Source organism: Eurosta solidaginis, chromosome 1 (genome assembly GCF_040869045.1).
Source record: "Eurosta solidaginis isolate ZX-2024a chromosome 1, ASM4086904v1, whole genome shotgun sequence".
Classification (NCBI taxonomy): domain Eukaryota; kingdom Metazoa; phylum Arthropoda; class Insecta; order Diptera; family Tephritidae; genus Eurosta; species Eurosta solidaginis.
This window is the reverse complement of record NC_090319.1, coordinates 253,097,149-253,110,934: the sequence shown is the minus strand read 5'-3', so window position 1 is coordinate 253,110,934 and position 13,786 is coordinate 253,097,149. Positions and strand designations below refer to the sequence as shown.

The window sequence follows — 13,786 nt, the reverse complement described above, 5'->3', positions numbered from 1 at the left end:
CCCGCCTACCAAATTTCATCATGATATCTTCAACGACTGCCAAATTACAGCTTGCAAAACTTTTAAATTACCTTCTTTTAAAAGTGGGCGGTGCCACGTCCATTGTCCAAATTTTTCTAATTTTCTATTTTGCGTCATAAGGTCAACGCACCTACCAAGTTTCATCGCTTTATCCGTCTTGTGTAATGAATTATCGCACTTTTTCGATTTTTCGAAATTTTCGATATCGAAAAAGTGGGCTTGGTTGTAGTCCGATTTCGTTCATTTTAAACAGCGATCTGAGATGAGCGCCCAGGAACCTACATACCATACATTTCATCAAGATACCTCAAAATTTACTCAAGTAATCGTGTTTACAGACGGACGGACGGACGGACGGACGGACGGACGGACATGGCTAAATGAATTTCTTTTTTCACCCAGATCATTTTGATATATAGAAGTCTATATCTATCTCAATTAGTTTATGCCGTTACGGATTACCGTTATGCGAACAAAGTTAATATACTCTGTGAGCTCTGCTCAGCTGAGTATAAAAAAAAGGACAGATTTCTTCATTTTAAGCAAGTTCAGTAAGTGCGTGCGTGTAAGGAAATGCATATACGCAGGGATGTGTTCGCGCCTTAGTTGGGTGTTGTATGACTTTACGAGAATGCGAAAAGTGGAAATTTTTGATTTTATTGAAAGCAAAGAAAGCTAAAATAAAATCTGAATAACTTTATTGTGTATTAACAGATGTAATCCAAAATTTTAATTTTTCGAGATTTTATGCTCTTCGCTTGGTAAAATTACGCTGACATACATAGAATGTTGATAGGGGCAAACATTACCGGATATTTGTTTTTAAAACTAAATTTTATGTATCTGAGCTCTCTTCCCAGCAAATGAAAATTTTGAATTAAATCTGTATACAATAAAAGGTGTGATATATACTGGTTTTGTACGTGAGATCGATCTCTTCCAAACTGAAAGCTCAATTAAGATAGTGGATTGTGGTGAAGCTGGCAAACTAATCCTAATTATCATAAGTTTTCGATGTTTACAAAAAATATCAACAGATTTTAGTAGTAAAAGCTTTATATCACATTTACACAGGCCTTAAATGCGTACTTCTGAATGAGTCATTTGAAAGCATTTACATTGGCCTCATTCGAATCTCGCTTAACTGCGCTTGCAAAACTCGTCTGCGAGGAAACAATATAACGATAAAAAAGAAAAAACATAACCAATACAAAGCAGTGTCTGGTAGAATTGTTATTGGGATTCAAAAAAACTAGTGGAAACTGATATTTATAACTCTGGTACAACACTAAGATCGTGATACGTCGTTTAACCATTAATAATATTGCAGGATTTCTTTGAGTAAAAAAATGTCAAAAGCGTGTGCGGATCGGTTGTGTGGATTGTATTTGCACACAAACTATGTATTTGGTAAGTTTAATGTGATATTGGATTGATAAAATACATTATATTTACTTACATAAGATAAAGCCCGATGCCCTTAATTTTTGAAGACATCTTGCTCGGTTTGTTTTAAATTTTTTTCAACTTTATAGTTTGGTTCTAATAAGCTGTTGGTAAATTTAAAAAATCAAAACTAATCAAGATCATATCTGTACTAATGGATCCGATTTTCACTGCTTTTTGATCCATTTATATAAAGAAAATGTTATAAATTTTTTTATCTTTTTATTTTCCCCTGTTGTGTCATTTTCTCCGTGCTCTGAACTATATATTTATGTGATGTTTCATGATTGATCGCTTAAATAATTATTAAGCCGTCTGTTACGTTAAAAAAACTTACACATGTGTTGTTAAGGTCACGAGATGACCAGTCCTATATTTTCAATGTATATCGGCTTAAAGGTTTATAATCTCAGACTTAGTTTTCAACGTTTATACATTTTATAGTTTTATAGATTATTCTTAGGGTTATAGACAAATTTTAGGTTTGTAAACATGTTTATGAAGTTCCGTTAATGGAAGAATTAACATTAAAACATTTAAAAAAAAAAAAAAAGTTTTTTCAGCGGGGTCACCTCTGGGAAGTGATCTGGCACACCTTACGAGTGTATTCTGTGATAAAAAGCTTTCCATAATATAATACCACTCTCTAAGCAGTTAACATTTGAAATTGGCATAGAAAATATAGGTCTCCATAAATCTTTAGGAAAAAATAGCCTCATATCAATAATTGAAAAAAGAAAAATTCGCTCAAATGTTCTAAAAGATCTATGGTATCCAATTATTATCATTTTTATTATTTTGTATACGATGACTTCTTTTTATGCTCAGAACAACAGCTCTGGTCACGGAGTGACCTGCGCCCACGTAAGTTTGTTTATTATGAGTTATTGGATTAAGCTAAATCTTGCTTTCTAGGCTATTTAGAAGAAATTTTGCTCAACTTGACTTTGTGCATGAAAGGAAATTCCGAAATTTTTCTCCTATCAAGAGATATCAGAAAAATAAAGCAAAGAAAGTCTCCAAATGACGTTAACGTAACAGAAGGGTTAATGTCTTGAGATCTCTCCACTTCTGTACGAGCCTTTCAAAAACATCGATACGTGCGCCCGCTATAGCTACTTTTTGTGATATTTATTCTGCTCCCTTGGCCTTTGAACTACGTTTAAGATTTCAAGTCTCTTAAAATTTACCAAAAGATTTAAAATCTTTTTTTAGCTTTAATCTTATCTTAACCCGCCCACACCTTACGGACTTTTTTCTCTTTTTGTTCTATTTTCTCGCTCCTCTAAACTGTGTGCCAATGGGAAGTTTCTTGAAAGTTTATAGTAGCTTAGTGGGAAGTTACCGAGTGCCATTTAGTGGACATGTTTCTCTTTATCGTGCACTGTCATGATGACTGAAACTAGGTATGATCATTTGATTTTCCACATTCACCGAAGAGATTTTCCAAATATATCGATCCTTGCCCATTTAGAAAGATTTTTGTGCAAGCATTTGAGTTACATAGAAATTTCAGCTATGTTCAAAGTTCAAAGTCCCTATCTCACCGGGAAGTTATTTAAAATTCGACCCAAAATTTTCCAAACTTTGAAGAACTTTTCTGCATCACCTAGCTACAATTTTTTCCCTCATGTTGCACGGTAATCGGCTTCTGAATTATGAAACGAACCTTACATAAAGGAAGTAAAATTCGCCCCATGCAATTATCAGTTTTCGTCGTAAACTATTGCCAGATACGATACGCGAAAAAAACAGAGACTTTCTAAGTATATACCAGTGGACAGTAAAGACGACGACGTGGTGGGCAAGATTCTTCGCCGCCAAATGGTGCCATTAACGCCTTTAAGCTCGCGTCTTGAAATTGACACCGTAACTAGCGACAGGTAAAACAGCTTCCTATATGTACGCTCTTGCTCTCTGAGAGCAAAATGAACTGCACAGTCCCGAAGAAAATTTGACTTATTATGACTAGATTCGGTATTTTTAAATTAGGTAGTGTCAGATAACTGAAACTAAATTAACGGTTATATAGAAGCTCACAGCTGATTAGGTGTGTTAGTAATGTTCGTTTACATTTAAACTTAAACGACCTTACTTGCTCTCATTTAATTCTTGTTACATACTATCTTTGGTATTAATGGCCGGATTTCAAATACCTGTCAAATACTCTGCACAGCTCGAGTTAAAACAAATAAACCCCTCACAGGTTTTAACTTTTCCCTTGGGTAAGTAACATTTCTGAAACATCAATTTTTTGACGTTCCACCATTTAATACCGCCCATAGTGAACTAGGGCCAATGACTGAAAAATGGAATCCAAAACGAATAATAAAATATATTATGTTTTTCGTTTAATAAAAGGTTAAATATTTACAAGCAGTCAACTGAAATTTATTCAGAATTATGTACTTCCAATGCAATTTGACCCACCCTTCACAAACTAAGTATTCGCCATCTATATATATAACAAGTAAGGAAGGCTAAGTTCGGGTGTAACCGAACATCACATACTCAGTTGAGAGCTATGGAGACAAAATAAGGGAAAATCACCATGTAGGAAAATGAACCTAGGGTAACCCTGGAATTTGTTGTTTGTACGATATGGGTATCAAAAGAAAGGGCGTTGGCCTCAGTCTATAGGTCGACGCCTTTTCGAGATATCGCCATAAAGGTGGACCAGGGGTGACTCTAGAATTTGCTTGTACGATATGGGTATCAAATGAAAGGTGTTAATAAGTATTTTAAAAGGGAGTGGGCCTTAGTTTTACAGGTGGACGCCTTTTCGAGTTTTCGCCATAAAGGTGGACCAGGGGTCACACCAGAATTTGTTTGTACGATATGGGTATCAAATGAAAGGTGTTAGTGAGTATTTTAAAAGGGAGTGGGCCTTAGTTCTATAGGTGGACGCCTTTTCGAGATATCGCCATAAAGGTGGACCAGGGGTGACTTTAGAACTTGTTTACGATATGGGTATAAAATGAAAGGTGCTAATGAGTATTTTAAAAGGGAGCGGCCTTAGTTCTATAGGTGAACGCCTTTTCGGGATATCGTTATAAAGGTGGATCATGAATGACTCTAGAATGCGTTTGTACATTATGAGTATTAAACGAAAGGTGATAATGAGTATTTTAAAAGGGAGTGGGCCTTAGTTCTATAGGTGGACGCCTTTTCGATATATCGCCATAAAGGTGGACCAGGGGTGACTCTATAATGTGTTTGTACAATATGGGTGTCAAATTAAAGGTATTAATAAGAATTTTAAAAGGGAGTTGTGGTAGTTGTATATGTGAAGGCGTTTTCGAGATTTCGACCAAAATGTGAACCAGGGTGACCCAGAACATCATCTGTCGGGTACCGCTAATTTATTTATATATTATATATGTAATACCACGAACAGTATTCCTGCCATGATTCCAAGGGCTTTCGATTTCGCCCTGCAGAACTTTTTCATTTTCTTCTACTTAATATGGTAGGTGTCACACCCATTTTACAAAGTTTTTTTCTAAAGTTATATTTTGCGTCAATAAACCAATGCAATTACCATGTTTCATCGTTTTTTCGTATTTGGTATAGAATTATGGCATTTTTTTCATTTTTCGTAATTCTCGAAATCGAAAAAGTGGGCGGGGTCATAGTCGGATTTCGGCCATTTTTTATACCAATACAAAGTGTGTTCAGATAATTATGTGAACTGAGTTTAGTAAAGATGTATCGATTTTTGCTCAAGTTATCGTGTTAACGGCCGAGCGGAAGGACAGATGATCTACTGTGTATAAAAACTGGGCGTGGCTTCAACCGATTTCGCCCTTTTTCACAGAAAACAGTTATCGTCCTAGAATCTAAGCGTCTACCAAATTTCACAAGGATTGGTAAATATTTGTTCGAATTATGGCATTAAATGTATCCTAGACAAATCAAATGAAAAAGGGCGTAGCCACGCCCATTTTGAAATTTTCTTTTGTTTTTGTATTTTGTTGCACCATATCATTACTGGAGTTAAATGCTGACATAATTTACTTATATACTGTAAAGATATTAAATTTTTTGTAAACATTTCACTTTAAATAAAAATGGTCGTTCTCCGATTTTGCTAATTTTTACTAAGCATACATATAGTAATATAAGTAACGTTCCTGCCAAATTTCATCATGATATCTTATAAAAATCAAATTCTGTGTGTGTGTTACCTATGGAAACGTATTTTCCACACTTCAATCATCACCAAATGTCGGCTATAGGTTCCTTCGATCAAGACGAAGATTTTTAATATTTCAGAATAAAGAATTTTAAATTTTAGTTTTTTATTTTGGCTATGCGAACGAGCAAACTTAGCTCCCAAAAATTATCATGTTAACAAAATCAATGATCGCATTCAAAACTTAATTCCTGGTGAAGTGGCGAAATATAAATCGATCGATACAGTTACAGATGAAGATCAAATTGTGAATTATCCAATTGAATTTCTAAACTCTTTAGAACCACCTGGAATGCCTGCGCATATATTAATTTTGAAAATTGGCTCACCAATCATGCTTTTTCGGAATTTAGACCCACCAAAAATGTGCAATGGAACCAGACTGTTCGTTAAGAAATTAATGCCGAATGTAATCGAAGCAACAACCATCAGCGGTAAAAGCGAAGGTGAAGATGTGCTCATTCCACGGATCCCAATGATTCTTACAGTTTTGCCATTCAATTTTAAGCTCTTACAGTTTCTTGTACGCCTTGCTTTTGCAATTATAATCAGCAAAGCACAAGGACAATCTCTTACAGTTGAAGGATTAAATTTAGAGAGTCCGTGCTTTTCCCATGGCCAGCTATATGTTGCTTGCTCTAGAGTTGGAACGCCAAAAAATTTGTTTACCTTTGCACCGAACGAGAAAACCAAAAATATTGTGTACCCACATTCATTACAATAAGATACAATAATAAAATATTTTAAACGAAAATTTTACCAAATATGCGTACAAAATTCAATTCAATTTACAGAACAATATAATAAATTATCAACAAAGAAAACAGAAACAAGTAAGGAAGGTTAAGTTCGGGTGTAACGGAACATTACATACTCAGTTGAGAGCTATGGTGACAACATAAGGGAAAATAACCATGTAGGAAAATGAACCGAGGGAAACCCTGGAATGTGTTTGTATGACATGTGTATCAAATGAAAGGCATTAAAGAGTATTTTATGAGGGAGTGCGCCATAGTTCTATAGGTGGACGCCATTTAGGGATATAGCCATAAAGGTGGATCAGGGTTGACTCTAGAATGCGTTTGTACAATATGGGCATCAAATGAAAGGTATTAATGAGTATTTTAAAAGGGCGTGGACCTAAGTTCTATAGATGGACGCCTTTTCGAGATATCGCCGTAAAGATGGACCAGGGGTGACTCTAGAATGCGTTTGCACAATATGGGCATCAAACGAAAGGTGTTAATGAGTATTTTAAAAGGGAGTGGGCCTTAGTTCTATAGGTGGACGCCGTTTCGAGATATCGTCATAAAGGTGGACCAGGGGTGACTCTATAATGCGTTTGTACGATATGGGTATTAAATGAAAGGTGTTAATGAGTATTTTAAAAGGGAGTAATCCTTAGTTCCATAGGTGGACGCCGTTTCGAGATATCGCCATAAAGGTGGACCAGGGGTGACCCTAGAATTTGTTTGTACAATATGGGTATCAAAAGAAAGATGTTAATGAGTATTTTAAAAGGGTGTGGGGCTTAGTTCTATAGGTGGACACCTTTTCGGAATATCGCCACAAAGGTGGACCAGGGGTGACTCTAGAATGTGTTTGTACGATATGGGTATCAAATTAAAGGTATTAATGAGGGTTTTAAAAGGGAGTGGTGGTTGTTGTATAGGTGGTCGCATTTTCGAGATATCGCCATAAAGGTGGACCAGGGGTGACCCTAGAATTTGTTTGTACAATATGGGCATCAAAAGAAAGGTGATAATGAGTATTTTTAAAGGGAGTATTCCTTAGTTCCATAGGTGGACGCCGTTTCGAGATATCGCCATAAAGGTGGAGCAGGGGTGACCCTAGAATTTGTTTGTACAATATGGGTAACAAAAGAAAGGTGTTAATGAGTATTTTAAAAGGGTGTGGGGCTTAGTTCTATAGGTGGACGCCTTTTCGAGATATCGCCATAAAGGTGGACCAGGGGAGACTCTAGATTGAGTTTGTACGATATGGGCATCAAATTAAAGGTATTAATGAGAGTTTTAAAAGGGAGTGGTGGTAGTTGTATATGTGAAGGCGTTTTCCAGATATCGACCAAAATGTGGACTAGGGTGACCCAGAACATTATCGGTTGGATACCGCTAATTTATTTATATATGTAATACCTGGCAAGATTTTAAGGGTGTTTTATTTCGCCCTGCAGAACTTTTTCATTTTCTTCTACTTAATATGGTAGGTGTCACAACCATTTTATAAAGTTTTTTCTAAAGTTATATTTCGCGTCAATAAAACAATCCAATTACCTTACCATGTTTCATCCGTTTTTTCGTATTTGGTATAGAATTATGGCATTTTTTTCATTTTTCGCAATTTTCGATATCGAAAAAGTGGGCGTGGTCATAGTCGGATTTCGTTCATTTTTCACACCAAGGTAAAGTGGGTTCAGATAAGTACGTGAACTGAGTTTAGTAAAGATATATCGATTTTTGCTCAAGTTATCGTGTTAACGGCCATGCGGAAGGACAGACGGACGACTGTGTATAAAAACTGGGCGTGGCATCAACCGATTTCGCCCATTTTCACAGAAAACAGTCAACGCCATAAAATCTATGCCCCTACCAAATTTCAAAAGGATTGGTTAATTTTTGTTCGATTTATGGCATTAAAAGTATCCTAGACAAATTAAATGAAAAAGGGCGGAGCCACGCCCATTTTTAAATTTTCTTTTATTTTTGTATTTTGTTGCACCATATCATTACTGGAGTTGAATCTTGACATAATTTACTTATATACTGTAAAGATATTAAATTTTTTGTTAAAATTTTACTTTAAAAAAATTTTTTTTTTAAAAGTGGGCGTGGTCCTTCTCCGATTTTGCCAATTTTTATTAAGCGTACATACAGTAATAAGAGTAACGTTCCTGCCAAATTTCATCATGATATCTTCAACGACTGCCAAATTACAGCTTGCAAAAGTTTTAAATTACCTTCTTTAAAAAGTGGGCGGTGCCACGCCCATTGTCCAAAATTTTACTAATTTTATATTTTGCGTCATAAGCTCAACTCATCTACCAAGTTTCGTCGCTTTATCTGTCTTTTGTAATGAATTATCGCACTTTTTCGATTTTTCGAAATATTCGATATCGAAAAAGTGGGCGTGGTTATAGTCCGATATCGTTCATTTTAAATAGCGATCTGAGATGAGTGCTCAGGAACCTACATACCAAATTTCATCAAGATACCTCAAAATTTACTCAAGTTATCGTGTTAACGGACGGACGGACGGACGGACGGACATGGCTCAATCAAATTTTTTTTCGATCCTGATTATTTTGATATATGGAAGTCTATATCTATCTCGATTCCTTTATATATGTACAACCAACCGTTATCCAATCAAACTTAATATACTCTGTGAGCTCTGCTCAACTGAGTATAAAAATAACGCAACATTAGCGGTTTTTTTTTACACGTAAGCGTCTATACGCTTAAACTTTATATGGACTACTAAGTGACAAACTTTAAATACACATCTGAAATTGCTGCGCATAAAATTTGTCCCACTAAACTTCAAAACGCATTATACTCAGATGTAACTGAAATATGTGTTTTTGTTTCACCTTCTACACTAATTCTATGTATTCTATGTGTGTCCACAATTCATCGCAATTGATTTAGCTATACATTATACCCTATGGCCATCAGAGGATTGTGTCTCAGCTTTGCGGTACATCCTGTGGCTGTAGCTAGTTATTTAACCATTGCCGCTAAATGTGTCTCCTAAGCATTATCTAAGCGAGGATAGGCGTTTTTTTCACGCGCAAACGTAAACGTATACGCGTGTATAAAAAAACACGGCTATTCATTCGATCTCGGGAGTTACAACGTACGCCGGGTATAGCTAGTTAAGTTATAAAATTACAAAACTTCTATAATTACTAGTTAAAGAGAAATTATCTGAAATTGTCCCACTACTTAAGTCAACTACATGTCGACTCAGAACGGCAGCTGCAAGACAGATAAATTCTCACTGTGAAGCTTCTCCTATCAGGTATACACTCGGAATTTTTGTCAAACAATTTCCGGGGGACGACCAAATGTAGAAAAACTTTTTTTGATTGAAAACCCTTGGTTATAAATTTTTGATGTTGTTTTGGCCTTTACTTGAACTTGGAGCTTTCAGTGTGGTAGGCGGAGCACGTTAACTTCAATATTTAATTGGGTTTCATGGATACCGTTAGCCGAATGCGAGTACTTCCCTTGAATATTTCAAATCGGTACCGCCATTGTTACTTTTTGTTCAACCTATTTATTAGGTAGGTTGAATGTTTGTCCCCATTTTCAATACAAATCTTGTTTTTCATAAATTGTGTCACTAGAAATAACTAATTTTGTGTGGGTGGGCAGAATGTGTGGTAAATGGTCTTAAAGGCATACTACCAAAATGAGTAATTTGAAAGCGTTTACATTGTTCCCATGCGCATTAGGCCAAACCCTCCCTGCAAGAATCAACAGCGAGGACACCAATCCATCGTGAGAAAATGCACTGACTTGAGTGATTAAATAATTGTATGGTAAAAAACAGAATAAATATCCAAAATACATATAGTTTCTGGTAGAATTGTCAGTTTGGCTTAAAAAAAACTAGTGGAAAAAGTACGTCGATTACCCATTGTGTTCTAGGCACATTTCTTTTGGTAAGAAATTGTCAAAAGGGTGTGTGGATCGGATGTGTGGATTGCATTTGCAGCCAAATGCAATGAAATGTGATCAAATGAGGCATTTCCGAAATGCATCCCATTTGGGTTTTTTCGCCCAAAGTGACGCATTTGGTGCAGTGTTAATGAAATTAAACCTTTTGGCGATTTAAATCTTGTCAGTGTCTTGTGCACTTTTTCAAAATATTTATACGCTAGAATTTTACAATAAATTTACAAAGAAAGTTTTAAACCATCCAATGCACGAATGCAATTTCGCAAATCAACTTTTCCCTGGAAGGCAATTTTGAAAAAAAAAAAAGATGTGGAAAATGTAATACAGCAAAAAAAAAAAAGCAAAAACTATGCATTTAACATCAATGTAGAGCGCCTTGCATCAGTTACGCTATTAAAGTATGCGCAACTAACCGGTTTCTGCTGCATAGATCACTGCCTTCTTCCGAGATTTTCTGCGAAGTCAGTTAGCTGCATTTACGCTGCGGCACAGTGTGCTATCACATGGAACGCGATTTGAACGGATTGCATTTGGTAACACTGCAAAATTCTTGAACTTGTCTGCTGCAATGCTATGCCGACGTAATAATGCCACTAGAAGATAAAACCTGTTGGTGGCGTGTTCGACCGTGGCGGTTAGTGGTTGGTTGGTGGCGTTCAGCCATGACCGAGAGCTTTTGTGGCTTGGTAAAGAAAGAAGCGAAAACTTCTTTTGTGGCTTAGGAGTTTAGTCAAGACCGGCTCTGAGTGCTGTTGGAATGTAGTTCTGGCAGACATAATAAAAAGTATAAAATGCATTTGGTTCGCTTTGTTCACTTTTTGCCATGTTCCATTACATTTACCCCCCTTTTGCAAGTTTCTTGTTGCGTCATTGAACTTGACTTTGGTTTTTGTTATAGACTACATATTTGATTTGTTAATGCTGAAATGCAGTCATGCAACTTGCAAGATATACGAAGTATAGTCGCCGCAAACATTTTATAATGGCGGCATCGCTAAACATTCAACATTGGGCTATCACGCTCAGCTGCAAGCATGAAGGGAGAAACTCTTAAAAAGCAAACACCATTAGCATCATTGCAGGTCATTACACCTTGCAAATCGGCTAAGCGCAACCGATTTGATGACTGCAATTCCATATTTTTTAAGTTTACATACACGAAGAATGGAGTCAGGTTCTTTCCCTGCTAGCACATCGGTCAGACAATTGTTGAGCGTAACTTATTACTGTTGACTAGTATCTTAATTCATTCGCTTACCATAGATTATATAACAAGTCTGTCATATTTTTGAATCAAAGCAGGTTGGAGTAAAAGCTGATAAGGCTACTTTCAACTCAATGTATCTTTTCAGATCTTGAAAAAAGCGACAATCTTTTTTTTAAGTACCGCTTAAGCAAAACATCATCCCTAGACACCTTAGCCAACGCATTTATAGCATTTTCAGGTCTTATGAAACTATTTATAAGTCAAATTAAACTTTTTTTAAATCAAATGAAATTTTTCATTTAAAATGAAACTAGAATTATTGCCATTGGACTTAAGGCAGTTCGGAATGCTTGCTGTCGCCCAAGCGGTTGTTAGACGGTAAAAAAAAAATATTTACTAATGTAGCAGATGTTGAATTGCTCAAATAAAACGTATACTTAAATTTAGTATACAGTGATGATATCTCCTCGAAAGATTTACAGACCTCTACGCGTTGGCGACGGCGAATACAGAAGAAGTTTTAATGATGACCTGTTCGAGCTTTACGTTGTTGTTACGCTGGCTGGGCCATGTTATGCGAATAAAAGATTACGATCCGGCTAAGAAAGTATTTTTATCGGAATCCGCATATGGAAGCAGATAAATAGGGCGGCTCTGACTCCACTGGAAGGACCAGGTTGAAAAGGACTTAAATTGGCGCCAGTGAACACAGAGAAGAGGCGACTGACGCACGATAGCCGCTTAATGGGTTCAGCGCCAATTAAGTAAGTAGATAAGTGAGATGTTCCATTAAATAGAGCAACACACCACCGAAAATCTTATAAATAAAAAAAAGGAAGGCTGAGCTAACTCGTACATGTAAATATTGTGAAAAATATTCAATTAAATACGTTTTATTGATTGAAAAAAATTTAAGAAAAATTTTACCTCAAATGAATTAAAAGTTTTATACAAATATAAGAAATTTTTTAGGAAAGGTTTTAACTAATTTTAGGTGCGTAAGTGTGTGCAGAAAAGGACCCAAATTCTATCGAAAACTAGTGGGTTAGAGCTTTAGGTATTGCTCAGAAGTTATCGAACTAATCTATAGTGAAACTTATGTATATGTGACCCGGCCTATGAAAAGGTGGCTTATGACTCAAAAAAGAAATTGCGAGAAACAGCTGTTAAAGATAAACAATGCATTTCTTCTTTAATTTGTGCTCTTCTTTTTTTTGAGTCATAAGCCACCTTTTCATAGGCCGGGTAAAATATATTCATCCATTTCGATAAATATTTTCATGAGAACTCAAGGACTCATGCCACAGTACACGACTTAAGTTACGAAACAGCACCGGGCTCTATTTTATGGAAATAAAGATAGGTAGACGCTGCCGAAGGAAATTTGTAGCGGCGACCAAACACAAATGATAGCCTCGACAGAAAACTTCGGCAGCCTCAACCGAAAAAAGTGTAAGTTACCATTGCTTATTCATTCTTTCGTCTATCCGTCAGCCAAAACGTAGGAAGGCTCACCCTCACATGTTTTTTTGCAATAACTTTCGGTTAAACACTTCTATTAAAATGAAACTTGACATACTTTTTTATACCTAAAATGGAAGAAATCGGTATATAACCACGCCCTTGTTATGAATCAAATATCTCCTAAAAATAAAATTCTTCAATATTTCAAAACTTAATTGTGCTATTATGTTCAAATGTGGCACGAAGATTGTCCATGTAGAGCTTACGGGGTCTCCAAAGAAATGAAAAAATGGCCATGGCAACGCTTCTTTATTTGAAGAGTTAATTGTCAGTTTGCGGTAACGATGCCTTCAGCGTGCATTTTCCCTTATCAAAGAGGATCCGATAAAGGGAAAAGAAACTAAAATTGGCAGACAACCACGCGCACTTTGTATTTAAAAATACGAAAACACGTTTCGAAACACATTTTTTTATATACTTGTGTCGCCATGCGTTTTTGTTGTTATATAGATAAAAAAAACATGTGAGGGTGGGCCCTCTGACGGATAGGCTGAGGGATATATGGATGAGTAGAACTAACTTTTAATTTTCTTTCGGTGAAGCTATCATTTTTTTCGTTTAATCGATGGATGCTACCAAAACAAGAGTAAAAAAAACATAAATAGAACCGAATTTATTCCCGAAAAAAAAATATCCCGGAATTATCAGAATATGATTTCAGATATGTTCCGCAATTATTTCCAAGCAGAC

At 36.0% G+C, this 13,786-nt stretch overlaps 1 protein-coding gene across 2 annotated transcripts in view; it reads left to right on the top strand.

Annotated features, from left to right (window-relative positions):
- The window catches only part of heph (polypyrimidine tract-binding protein 1 heph), a 973,663-nt gene that overhangs the window by 411,325 nt on the left and 548,552 nt on the right, over positions 1 to 13,786 (top strand). The gene's annotated exons all lie outside the window — the stretch shown is intronic.